The following is a 13,192-nucleotide window of genomic DNA, read 5'->3' as shown; positions in this document are numbered from 1 at the left end:
GTAACTTTAAAGATGATTGAGGAGTACATTTAACGTCTTAATTTCTGATAGCCATCTTAGCTGAAAAAGTAATGTAATGTTACAATACAGGAACCAGGGTTTAAAAGAATAAAAACATATTATAACATGTCTTCAACATAAGAGTCCCTAGCTCATCTGTATAAGAAAAAAATCCCTGACAGTCCAGGGTTATGCCCGAGTGGCCATGTAACTAAATACTAACACGTTGAACAGGAATGAGAAGTTGCAGTGAATTACTACCGTATGGTGGATGCTTGAGCATACTTATCAGTGGGAACAATCAGGCAGGAGCATCACACCGGGAGAGACCTGGCATGTAGATGGTAAAATGATTAAGTAAGTGTTATGCACTATAAAAGATATGGCATGAGGTTAGGCTTAAACAGTTCAAATATCTCTCGGTAAGGCAATTAAAGTTAAGACAAACCTTAGTACAGAGCATTATGTGTTAAGGTTAATTAAGTTTATGCTTTCCCTAGGTGGGGCGAACTGTTAAACAACAACTTAACATGACATTAGGTCAACTTTGCACTGAGACTACACAGTTTAAAACTTATGTGGAATTAATTGTTCAATGTTGCTGAAGTATGGAGACATAATAATAATAGTAAAGTGTTTGCAGTTCAATAGGTACATTTATTGCTAGGTAGGTGTCCGGGCCGTGGGTTGCTGCCAGTGGTATTAGTGTTCCTTTAAGTTAGTCCCTTCAGCCTATGCCCACCTGACGGACCGACCTGTCCAGCATGAGGGTACTGAACAGGAACTCTGTGCGGTCAGGAAAAATGTTAAAGTCCTTCAGCATAATCAGAGGCATTAGCATCTGGGGGGGAGTCATGTACTTGCAGGTGCTAGTCTGCCGTGGCTCGTCCGGTCCCTGCTTGTCAGGCTGAAGCTTGCACCGAGCTACTGTGAAGGACGTTAGTTGCTGCTGCGGTTTCTCTGGTGAGGTCTTCACCCCAAGCTTATGTTTCTGCGCAGTTTTGATCTTGTGAGGTGGTGCCTGGTTCGCTGCCCGCACGGAGTGTCCGCCACCGGTGCCTTGTAAGTGCTGTGACTGGCGCCCTCGGGGTAAGCGCTTACCCGGTCGTGGAGGGGCGGTCATGCATTGTGGGTCGGTTTGTGTCTGTATATCATTTACCGGACAGGCGGGGCTGTCTGAAGCTTTACGGCTTCCCCTTACTCTCCTTCTCTGCGGGGTCCGACAGGGCCCATACTGTCCCGATTTCGGCGCCATAGAGGCGTTACGTTGAGGGAGGGAGGTATGTCGTTGTGGTGCCGTGCTTTGTCCGGCTCCGATTACCAGTTTCTCCTGCAGCCTCTTCCAGAAGTTTGCGAACGATAGGTCGATGCGGGCTGGCAGGTCGTCGCTTAGTAGTCGTGGGCCAGCGTGTGTCATTCCCTCGTGTGCAGCCGCCATTTTAAATAGGTGCTGTGACTTTGTGTTGTCGGCTTGTGCTCCTTTGGGTCTGAAGCTGGACCAGGATAACCCCCTCCGGTCCGGGGGGGGGGGGAGGAGGGCAGCTGTGTTGCGGTATTTGCTCAGCGGTTTAGTGGGCTGAGAGAGCGGCCGCCTCTCTGCAGCGCCACGCGGTGTAGGCCGTAAGCCTCGGTCCGGGGATTCCAGTGGCTTAAACACTCGTGAGGGGTATCCCCCGGTACCCAGATGCTTACTGAGCCTGGTTCTGCCGGTTCGGGTCCAAATCACCAGGTTGGCCCGAGTTTATAGTCCAATCTACTTGTTTAGGCCCAGGAGCTCTTACAGCGTGCGTCCTGTTAGCTCCACAGCCAGGCTCCGCCCCCCTAACTTTTTAAACATTTTAACAGGTCACATTACATTTTAACATACGACCCCTTATTTGATAGCAGCTTCACAAGTCTTGCATCCATTGAACTTGAGTTTTTGGACAGTTTCTGCTTGAATTTGTTTGCAAGATGTCAGAATAGCCTCCCAGAGCTGCTGTTTGGATGTGAACTGCCTCTCACCCTCATAGATCTTTTGCTTGAGGATGCTCCAAAGGTTCTCAATAGGATTGAGGTCAGGGGAGGATGGAGGCCACACCATGAATTTCTCTCCTTTTATCCCCATAGCAGCCTTGTTGGAACAGGGCGGCCGTCCACCAACAATCCACTACTCCATCCATCTGGACCATCCAGGGTTGCACAGCACTCATCAGTGAATATGACTGTTTGAAAATTAGTCTTCATGTATTTTTCTGCCCAATGCAGCCGTTTCTGCTTGTGAGCATTGGTTAGTGGTGGCCGAATAGAAGGTTTATGCACAGTTGCACGACTCTGGAGGACTCTACACCTTGATATCCGTGGGACTCCAGAGGCACCAGCAGCTTCAAATATCTGTTTCCTGCTATGTAATGGTATTTTAGCAGTTGCTCTCTTGATCCGATGCATGGATCTGGCAGAAATCTTCCTCAATGTGCCTTTATCTGCACTAACCTGTCTGTGCTCTGAATCAGCCACAAATATCTTAATAGTGCAATGATCACGCTTAAGTTTTCGTGAAATATCTAATGTTTTCATACCTCGTCCAAGGCATTGAACTATTTCACTCTTTTCGGCAGCAGAGAGATTCTTTTTCTTCCCCATAGTTACATAGCTGAAAAGAGAATTGCGTCCATCAAGTTCAGCCTTCCTCACATTTGTTGCTGTTGATCCAAAAACAGGCAAAAAACCCAGTTTGAAGCACTTCCAATTTTGCAACAAGCTAGGAAAAAAATTCCTTCTTGACTCCAGAATGGCAGTCAGATTTATCGTTGGATCAAGCAGTTATTACCCTACATTGAAAGATTTTATCCTTGAATATTCTGTTTTTGCAAGTATGCATCTTGTAGCTGTTTGAACATCTGTATGGACTCTGATAAAACCACTTCTTCAGGCAGAGACTTCCACATCCTGATTGTTCTTACAGTAAAACAACCTTTCCTTTGCCTTAGACGAAATCTTCTTACTTCCAGTTTAAACGCTTGACCTCGTGTCCTATGTAAAGTCCGGTTTCTGAATAGATTTCCACACAATGGTTTGTATTGGCCCCGAATGTATTTGTATAATGTTATCATATCCCCTCTCAGGCGACGTTTTTCTAAACTAAATAGGTTTAAATTTGTTAACCTTTCTTGAATGAATGCCCTTTTTCATGCATGACAATACCTTACTGGCCTTGGCCACTGCTGATTGACATTGCACATTGTTGCATAGTTTGTTGTCTATAACAATTCCCAAGTCCTTTTCGTGTGTTGTTATCCCTAATTCACTTCCATTAAGGAAATATGTTGCTTGTGTATTCTTTACGCCAAAGTGCATAACTTTGCATTTTTCAATATTAAATTTCATCTGCCATTTGAGTGCCCAGTCCCGCAGTCTATCTAAATCCCTCTGCAGCAAAGTAATATCTTGCTCACATTGTATTATTTTACAGAGTTTTATGTCATCTGCAAACACTTAAACATGACTTTCAATGCTGTCTTCAATCTTCATATTGCATGAAAATGGTGTTCTGTTTAATAATGTGGAACCCCTCCTTTAGTAGTTTTTCCTTAAATTGGACTCACCTGGCAATCTGATTATGACAGGTGTCCGAGATTGTTTTCAGTGATCAAAAGAGCCCTGAGACACAATGCCATCCATGAGTTAAACTGAATGTAGCGGAGAGCTGATTTCCCACAGCTGAACTCCACCAATATATTAAGAGGATGCAGGAACAAGTAATAAATCCAAGAGAATATTCAGCACAATCAGCAATAAAATCCAATAGTATCCCATCACCTTTCCCAATCACTAGACGACACACAGTATCAGGAGTAGAACTGAAGTTTAATGGCAACATTCCTGCTTTTATGAGATTCTCCCATGCAAGGGAGGGATTCACCACAATTAGTACAGTAACCAATCCCATATACGTTACCTCCCACACATCTCCTCCCCGTAGATTAGCAATTAACACAATTATACAATACATACTTTTCCCCACTTTTTAGATGTACCCCAAATATGGTACCCCCTGGTAGCCCTGATCTGGGTGAGAAACATATCCAAAAATCACCCAGATCAGACCAGGGGTTCGGGAGTTATGGGAAGGTAAAGTTTAGACCAACCGCTTGGGTAAGGTAGACGAAAATAGTTCCATGAGATCTGGCCCTGCGGTCGGTCTCAATTAGTGCCTCAAAAGTCCCAAAAGTCTATACCATCCATAGTTAAGTCGGTAACCGGATGAATCCCCTGGTTCGTGGGATTCATCCTACCGAACGATGGGCCGTTCGTTCGTTTCTATCGATGTTTTCTGAAGCCCTGGAGGTCTTAGCGGTGTTCGGTTAGCCGAGTGTCCGTTTTGAGTTCCAGACACTCAACGACCAAACACCGCTGTTCGCGGGTTTAAGATGGCCGCCGCCACGTGTTCGGCTGCCGAAATGGCGGCCACCCAGGGAAAGTAGCAGTGTGTTTGTACGTGCAAGGGAATATGAAAAGCAATCAGGGAGGTAAATTACATCTCTTGTTCACATCAGGGTGGTCCGGTTGTTCGGTACTTTGTTTGTATGGTGAATTTAGTCGTTCACCTGCAAGCTGGTATATCCTTATAACGAAGAAAGTATGGCCACATATAATTGTATGTAATTATGTATACGCCAGGCACAGGAAAAACTCGGAAGTGCCAACAATAAAAGAAATAGATGGGACAGACAAAAAGGGGTTCTGCTACACTAAAAAACTAAATACTTAATCTTTGTGACACTTAAATAGGATTAGCATAATAATTTGGAACAGGGTGTAAATGGGAAGAGAAATATATTTTAATTACATGCGATGTTACTAGCTTATACACGATCATAGAACATCGGTTAGGACTTAAAGCTGCTGAATTTTATCTTAAACAATCCACTTTTATTTTTTTATTTGTTTAATTCTTTATTTTTGTTGTGGTAAATTTACCACTGGTTTGAGTGGTAGCACGCATTTGTTCCATACAAAAGGATAAAAGTTAAGCATAACATAAAGTAACAGTGTGCTAGTATTCAACTTGGTAGTTCACATTGGCAGTTCTGGTATTGAGCCAAAGAGAAAATATACATTCGTTCATTACAAAAGGATAAAAGGTAAACATAACCTAAAGTAACAGTGTATGTGTATTCATCTTGGTAGATCACGTTGGCCGCTCTGGTAGGGAGCCAAAGAGAAATGTAGTAATTTTGCGAGCCAGTATCTCGCGCTGTTTGGCCATAAGGACCGACAGTTTACAGTATGGTGTAGCACCCTAGAAGCCCGAGGGTATAATGCTAGTGGCTCCAGCGGGCTTAAGGTATGCCGTGCAGACCTGCCCGCCCGCTGCTTTCGAGGGGTGAAGCATTACAAATTAGTTTTGCGGGCCAGTTGCCCCAACTGACTTAAAGTGTACAATAATGTATAGCGCTTGGGCTGCTCTTGATATTGGGGCTACTTGCGGGCAGGGGACAGTCCTTGCAGAATGTCTCGTTAGCTGCCCACTGGGTGTTAAGACTTATTGATCGCTCATGTGGGTTTAGGGAGTAACAATATAATATATCACTATGGTAGCTCATATGGGGTCAGAGGAAAGGCACATTGATAATGCCCTCTATCGACTCATGTGGGGGTAGAATATATACTAATATATTGGTTAGGTCATATTAGTGTCTCGTATAGGTTTGGATTATGCCTGGTGGTATTGTGCATTAGCGGCTTAAACATGGTGAAAACAACACATCTATAATACATATTAGCGACTCCGATGGAGTTAGAGTAAACACACTGAGATAACCTTTAGACAACTCTAGTGGAGATTAATTAAATACTTTGGTAACACATAATAGTGTCTCTTGTGGAGTCAAAACAAAATATGCACTTCAATGGTGTGCGCTCGCATTTCGGGTGGTGTGTCCATGTGCGCATTGCAGGGCTCGTGAGCACCTCTTATGGTGTAGTGGCTAACTTCTCGGCGGAACAGGTTGTCAGCTCATGCGGGGTACTGGTGCCTCTCTGCAGGGCCCAGGTAACTGGTATGGCCCCAGGGGTAACCACTGGAGGGTCAGAATTAAGGGAGCACCCCAAAGAAAGAGAAAAAAATAAAATAATAATTAATAAGAAAAATAAAAAAGGTTCAAACTGGGTTCAGTCACGTACCCCCAAACTGGTTTTGAGTCCCGATTGAGCCTCCGCCCTGTCCCGGCAGTCCTTCCAACTGTGTCCTCCCCCGATGTTACCTGTCTCTTGGTTTCTTCCCTTCTCGGTGGAGCGTTTGTCTGCTGGCTGCGTCTGACTTGTTGTGATGGCAGCGGGCGGTAACTGTGGTAGTTGGAGCTTTTGCAAGAAATCCGCTGGGTCTTCCTCTGCAGACAGCGTCAGTACTGTGTCTCCGCGCGGTACCACCAGGGTACCTAGAGCACCCCACCTGTATTTGATTCCGTGGTCTCTGAGGAGTCTGGTGACCGGCATGAATCTGCGTCTCTCCAGTAGAACAGTAAAGGGTAGGTCATCGAAAATCCGCAACGGTGGGTGTATTCCGGGAGCTGTTCAGCATCGCTGCCTTCACCGCAGCGTCCCGTGTGACAGCAATAATGTCCCTGGGGGCGTCTGCTGGGGCTGTTGCGGCCTTCCTAATCCGGAATGCTGAGGCTATGGGTGACAGCCCTCCCTCTCCCCTTACCGCCATCACGGTGGCCACCTTGTTGGAGAACTCCAGCACCGACTCAGGTCCCACTGTCTCCGGCACCCCTCTTATGCGTATATTTTTCCTCCGGTGTCTGACCTCTATGGCTGTGACTGCGCGGGTGAGTCTTTGTAGCTGCTGGGAGAGGTCTGCCACTTTCGTTCTGGTTTCTGCAAGGCTGCTGTCTCTCTCCACCCCTCTGGTCTCCACGGCTCCCAGGCGGGACACGATGCCGCCAATTTCACCTCGCACTCCATCCAGTTCCTTCTTCCAGACCCCACGGAGCTCGAGCAGGAGTCTTTTAATGTCTCCCTTGGTAGAGGGCGATGTATCTGAGTCGGAGTCCTCCCTTCGGTATACTCCGCTGGAGGTTTGTGTTAGTACAGGTCCCTCTTCGTCCGGGGACATTTCCGACCCACTGGAGCCTTGTGGTCTTCCTAACGCCATCTTCGGCTGCGTAGTCTGTTGCGGCCTATCAAATGACCGTCTGATATCGGGCTGCCCGGCGGCCTCAGAGGTCTGTAATCTGCGATGTTTGCGCCCCATCTCTCTTTTGCGGGGGTTCAGGGTCACTAGTCTCCTGGTTGTAGTGTTGGGTTGCTGGTTTTTCGTGGCTTTTTGGGGTTATTTTCGCTGTGTTTCACAGGAGTTCCCTGCACACACGTCTGCTCAGTTGCACGGCTGGCCACACCCCAACAATCCACTTTTAAATACACTGCTCAAAAAAAAAGGGAACACAAAAATAACACATCCTAGATCTGAATGAATTAAATATTCTTCTGAAATACTTTGTTCTTTACATAGTTGAATGTGCTGACAACAAAATAACACAAAAATAAAAATGGAAATCGAATAAATCAACCCATGGAGGTCTGGATTTGGAGTCACACTCAAATTTAAGTGGAAAAACACACTACAGGCTGATCCAACTTTGATGTAATGTCCTTAAAACAAGTCAAAATGAGGCTCAGTAGTGTGTGTGGCCTCCACGTGCCTGTGTGACCTCCCTACAACGCCTGTGCATGCTCCTGATGAGATGGCGGATGGTCTCCTGAGGGATCTCCTCCTAGACCTGGACTAAAGCATCTGCCAACTCCTGGACAGTCTGTGGTGCAACGTGACGTTGGTGGATGGAGTGAGACATGATGTCCCAGATGTGCTCAATTGGATTCAGGTCTGGGGAATGGGTGGGCCAGTCTACAGCATTACTGCCTTCGTCTTGCAGGAACTGCTGACACACTACAGCCACATGAGGTCTAGCATTGTCTTGCATTAGGAGGAACCCAGGGCCAACCGCACCAGCATATGGTTTCACAAAGGGTCTGAGGATCTCATCTCGATACCTAATGGAGGTCAGGCTACCTCTAGCGAGCACATGGAGGGCTGTGTTTATTATACATTATCCTCCCCATAGCCAGTAACCTGTGTTTATTATACATTATCCCCCCATAGCCAGTAACCTGTGCTTATTATACATTACCCCCCCCCCCCCATAGCCAGTAACCTGTGTTTATTATACATTATCCTCCCATAGCCAGTAACCTGTGCTTATTATACATTATCCTCCCATAGCCAGTAACCTGTGTTTATTATACATTATCCCCCCATAGCCAGTAACCTGTGCTTATTATACATTATCCTCCCATAGCCAGTAACCTGTGTTTATTATACATTATCCCCCCATAGCCAGTAACCTGTGTTTATTATACATTATCCCCCCATAGCCAGTAACCTCTGTTTATTATACATTATCCTCCCACAGCCAGTAACCTGTGTTTATTATACATTATCCCTCCCATAGCCAGTAACCTGTGTTTATTATACATTATCTCCCCATAGCCAGTAACCTGTGCTTATTATACATTATCCTCCCATAGCCAGTAACCTGTGTTTATTATACATTATCCCTCCCATAGCCAGTAACCTGTGTTTATTATACATTATCCCTCCCATAGCCAGTAACCTGTGTTTATTATACATTATCTCCCCCATAGCCAGTAACCTCTGTTTATTATACATTATCCTCCCACAGCCAGTAACCTGTGTTTATTATACATTATCCCTCCCATAGCCAGTAACCTGTGTTTATTATACATTATCTCCCCATAGCCAGTAACCTGTGCTTATTATACATTATCCTCCCACAGCCAGTAACCTGTGTTTATTATACATTATCCCTCCCATAGCCAGTAACCTGTGTTTATTATACATTATCCCCCCATAGCCAGTAACCTCTGTTTATTATACATTATCCTCCCACAGCCAGTAACCTGTGTTTATTATACATTATCCCTCCCATAGCCAGTAACCTGTGTTTATTATACATTATCTCCCCATAGCCAGTAACCTGTGCTTATTATACATTATCCTCCCATAGCCAGTAACCTGTGTTTATTATACATTATCCCTCCCATAGCCAGTAACCTGTGTTTATTATACATTATCTCCCCCATAGCCAGTAACCTGTGTTTATTATACATTATCCCCCATAGCCAGTAACCTGTGTTTATTATACATTATCCCCCCATAGCCAGTAACCTGTGTTTATTATACATTATCCCCCCATAGCCAGTAACCTGTGTTTATTATACATTATCCCCCCATAGCCAGTAACCTGTGTTTATTATACATTATCCTCCCCATAGCCAGTAACCTGTGCTTATTATACATTATCCTCCCATAGCCAGTAACCTGTGTTTATTATACATTATCCCTCCCATAGCCAGTAACCTGTGTTTATTATACATTATCTCCCCCATAGCCAGTAACCAGTGCTTATTATACATTATCCTCCCATAGCCAGTAACCTGTGTTTACTATACATTATCCTCCCATAGCCAGTAACCTGTGTTTATTATACATTATCCCCCCCATAGCCAGTAACCTGTGTTTATTATACATTATCCCCCATAGTCATTTATCGTTGGACGTAGGCAGCATGATGTCTTAGGCAGGCCCAGAGAGTGAGTGAGTGAGTGAATAATATAATATATATGTTCAGAAACATATTAGTAATATATGTAAATCGGGTTCATGCAAAGAGGGTGAAAAGGTATTAAAGAAAAACACACTTATTGCATAACCTTTACAAAGCCAAACTTTTAAAAACTTTCCTCATTTCTTTCTCGGGATAAGGAATATATCAGTTGTGGGATGAGGAATATATCAGTTGTAGACTGAGGATTTCCATCTGCCCAATCTTTTAATAATATGCACTGGAGTGTCAGTGTTGAAGGAGACCGAAGCTGCCCCTATTCTAAAGGAAAGACCCGAGACATGGATACAACCCAATCTTAGGAGTAGTGTTCTGATGTAGAAGATGAATTTAGCCGTAGTCAGAGGGATTCAGTGAGAGTAGTGGTGAAATGTGTGTGGCAAGACTGAGTGTGGGTAAGTAAGAGTCAAGTATTTTAACTGGGCACTAGTTTTAGGTGGGATAAAGTGGTATAGCGGATGGATGAGTAGTTTGGTTAGTTTTAGAGGTTTGTAGAGAAAGTATATAGTGATCATGATTTTTAGCGATATCCAATATTTTTAAGGTGGTCTCAAACATAAAATGCTATATAAAATTTGTGGGAATATCGAATAGGCGTGTACAGTAAATCAGAGAGGGCTCAGAATATCGAACCATCGATCAGTAACCTGGATGAAGTAGGGGGTCTATCTGTTTTATTAACTACGCGGTAATATGCTTTTAATGGGATAGGACGTTAGGAAAGGTGTGTGATTGGGATAAGTGGTTGTGGCTGTATTTACCTTATCCTGGGACCGACCTGGCTCCAAAGCTTGAGCCGCGCATGGTTGGATCACTCCTGCCTCCACACGAGCCACATGCTGCTTTATCTCCTCTTCTGACTTAGCCGTGTGCACTGACCGCAGTGATCGGTCACGTGGCCCGCCTGGCACTAGGTGCACGGCTCGAGTCATGAGCTCGCTCTTAAACGGGCAGTGGGAGCCAAAAGTTGATTCAGGCTCCCATTGGCCCACGTCATTCCAGCACCCCCACACACGAACGTTTTGGGGGCATAGGCATGACGTGGGCCAATCAAATGTTAAAGGATATTTAAACTTCCCTAGCCCTATCCACTTTGTCCTATCGTGATTTCTGTGTCATTACCCTTTAGTGCGTTCCTTGATCTATTTTGTTTATTTTGGTATTGACCATGGCTTTGTTCTTGACTCTGAATTTATCTTTAACCCTTTCCTGTCTTGTTTGCCCTTGTGACTGATTACCATCTACCTGACCGCTATTAAGCATGTCGGGTCGGTCAGGTAGGAGCAACATTGCTGGGTCATCCCCTTCTGGGGTGAAATTTGCTTGTTGATAGCTGCTTAAAGTGAGATATTGAGGGAGCTCACACGAAGTGCGTCTTTCCTCCATGACAGCTAGGCCCCGCCCCCCGGAAGCTGCATTCTTAGTGAGAGGAGGGACAGTGTAGCTGCTGCTGATTTAATAGGGAAATCGATAGCTAGGCTAGTGTATTCAGTGTCCACTACAGTCCTGCAGGACTCATCTGATCTCTGCTGTGAGGACAGCACCCCAAAAAGCCCTTTTGAGGGCTAGAACATCAGTCTGCTTTTTTTTTCCTGTGTAATCTAATTGCAGTTGCCTGCCTGCCAGCGTGTGTGTCAGGCTCACAGCGTATACTGTGCCCACTTGCCCAGTGCCACCACTCATATCTGGTGTCACAATAGCTTGCATTTAAAAAAAAAAAAAAAACTTTTTTCACTGTAATATAATAGCAGTCAGTTTCCTTCACACGTGTACGTTTCAGGGCCTGCCAGGGCGCAGTGTCACACCAGTGCAACTCATATCTGGTGTAACAGTACAGGGAGTGCAGAATTATTAGGCAAGTTGTATTTTTGAGGATTAATTTTATTATTGAACAACAACCATGTTCTCAATGAACCCAAAAAACTCATTAATATCAAAGCTGAATCTTTTTGGAAGTAGTTTTTAGTTTGTTTTTAGTTATAGCTATTTTAGGGGGATATCTGTGTGTGCAGGTGACTATTACTGTGCATAATTATTAGGCAACTTAACAAAAAACAAATATATACCCATTTCAATTATTTATTTTTACCAGTGAAACCAATATAACATCTCAACATTCACAAATATACATTTCTGACATTCAAAAACATAACAAAAACAAATCAGTGACCAATATAGCCACCTTTCTTTGCAAGGACACTCAAAATGGATTCTGTCAGTGTTTTGATCTGTTCACCATCAACATTGCGTGCAGAAGCAACCACAGCCTCCCAGACACTGTTCAGAGAGGTGTACTGTTTTCCCTTCTTGTAAATCTCACATTTGATGATGGACCACGGGTTCTCAATGGGGTTCAGATCAGGTGAACAAGGAGGCCATGTCATTAGATTTTCTTCTTTTATACCCTTTCTTGCCAGCCACGCTGAAAATCATGTTTTTCTTGAAGGATGCAGACTTCTTCCTGTACCACTGCTTGAAGAAGGTGTCTTCCAGAAATTGGCAGTAGGACTGGGAGTTGAGCTTGACTCCATCCTCAACCCGAAAAGGCCCCACAAGCTCATCTTTGATGATACCAGCCCAAACCAGTACTCCACCTTCACCTTGCTGGCGTCTGAGTCGGACTGGAGCTCTCTGCCCTTTACCAATCCAGCCACGGGCCCATCCATCTGGCCCATCAAGACTCACTCTCATTTCATCAGTCCATAAAACCTTAGAAAAATCAGTCTTGAGATATTTCTTGGCCCAGTCTTGACGTTTCAGCTTGTGTGTCTTGTTCAGTGGTGGTCGTCTTTCAGCCTTTCTTACCTTGGCCATGTCTCTGAATATTGCACACCTTGTGCCTTTGGGCACTCCAGTGATGTTGCAGCTCTGAAATATGGCCAAACTGGTGGCAAGTGGCATCTTGGCAGCTGCACGCTTGACTTTTCTCAGTTCATGGGCAGTTATTTTGCGCCTTGGTTTTTCCACACGCTTCTTGCGACCCTGTTGACTATTTTGAATGAAACGCTTGATTGTTCGATGATCACGCTTCAGAAGCTTTGCAATTTTAAGAGTGCTGCATCCCTCTGCAAGATATCTCACTATTTTTGACTTTTCTGAGCCTGTCAAGTCCTTCTTTTGACCCATTTTGCCAAAGGAAAGGAAGTTGCCTAATAATTATGCACACCTGATATAGGGTGTTGATGTCATTAGACCACACCCCTTCTCATTACAGAGATGCACATCACCTAATATGCTTAATTGGTAGTAGGCTTTCGAGCCTATACAGCTTGGAGTAAGACAACATGCATAAAGAGGATGATGTGGTCAAAATACTCATTTGCCTAATAATTCTGCACTCCCTGTAGTGTACATTTTAAAAAAAAAAATACAGGGGGCTTGTTGTCACCTTTCGGGGACCCTTGGTGTTGTTGTACGTGACTGGGTGGAGGAAGAGACCTTCAATGACATCAGTGAGGACAAGGAACGGGACATGGCTAGCTTGGTATCCAACCTTGTGCAAATGG

The sequence above is a fragment of the Pelobates fuscus genome, chromosome 2 (assembly GCF_036172605.1).
Source record: "Pelobates fuscus isolate aPelFus1 chromosome 2, aPelFus1.pri, whole genome shotgun sequence".
In the NCBI taxonomy this organism is placed as follows: domain Eukaryota; kingdom Metazoa; phylum Chordata; class Amphibia; order Anura; family Pelobatidae; genus Pelobates; species Pelobates fuscus.
The sequence above is the reverse complement of the archived record's forward strand: the minus strand, read 5'-3'. Positions refer to the sequence as shown.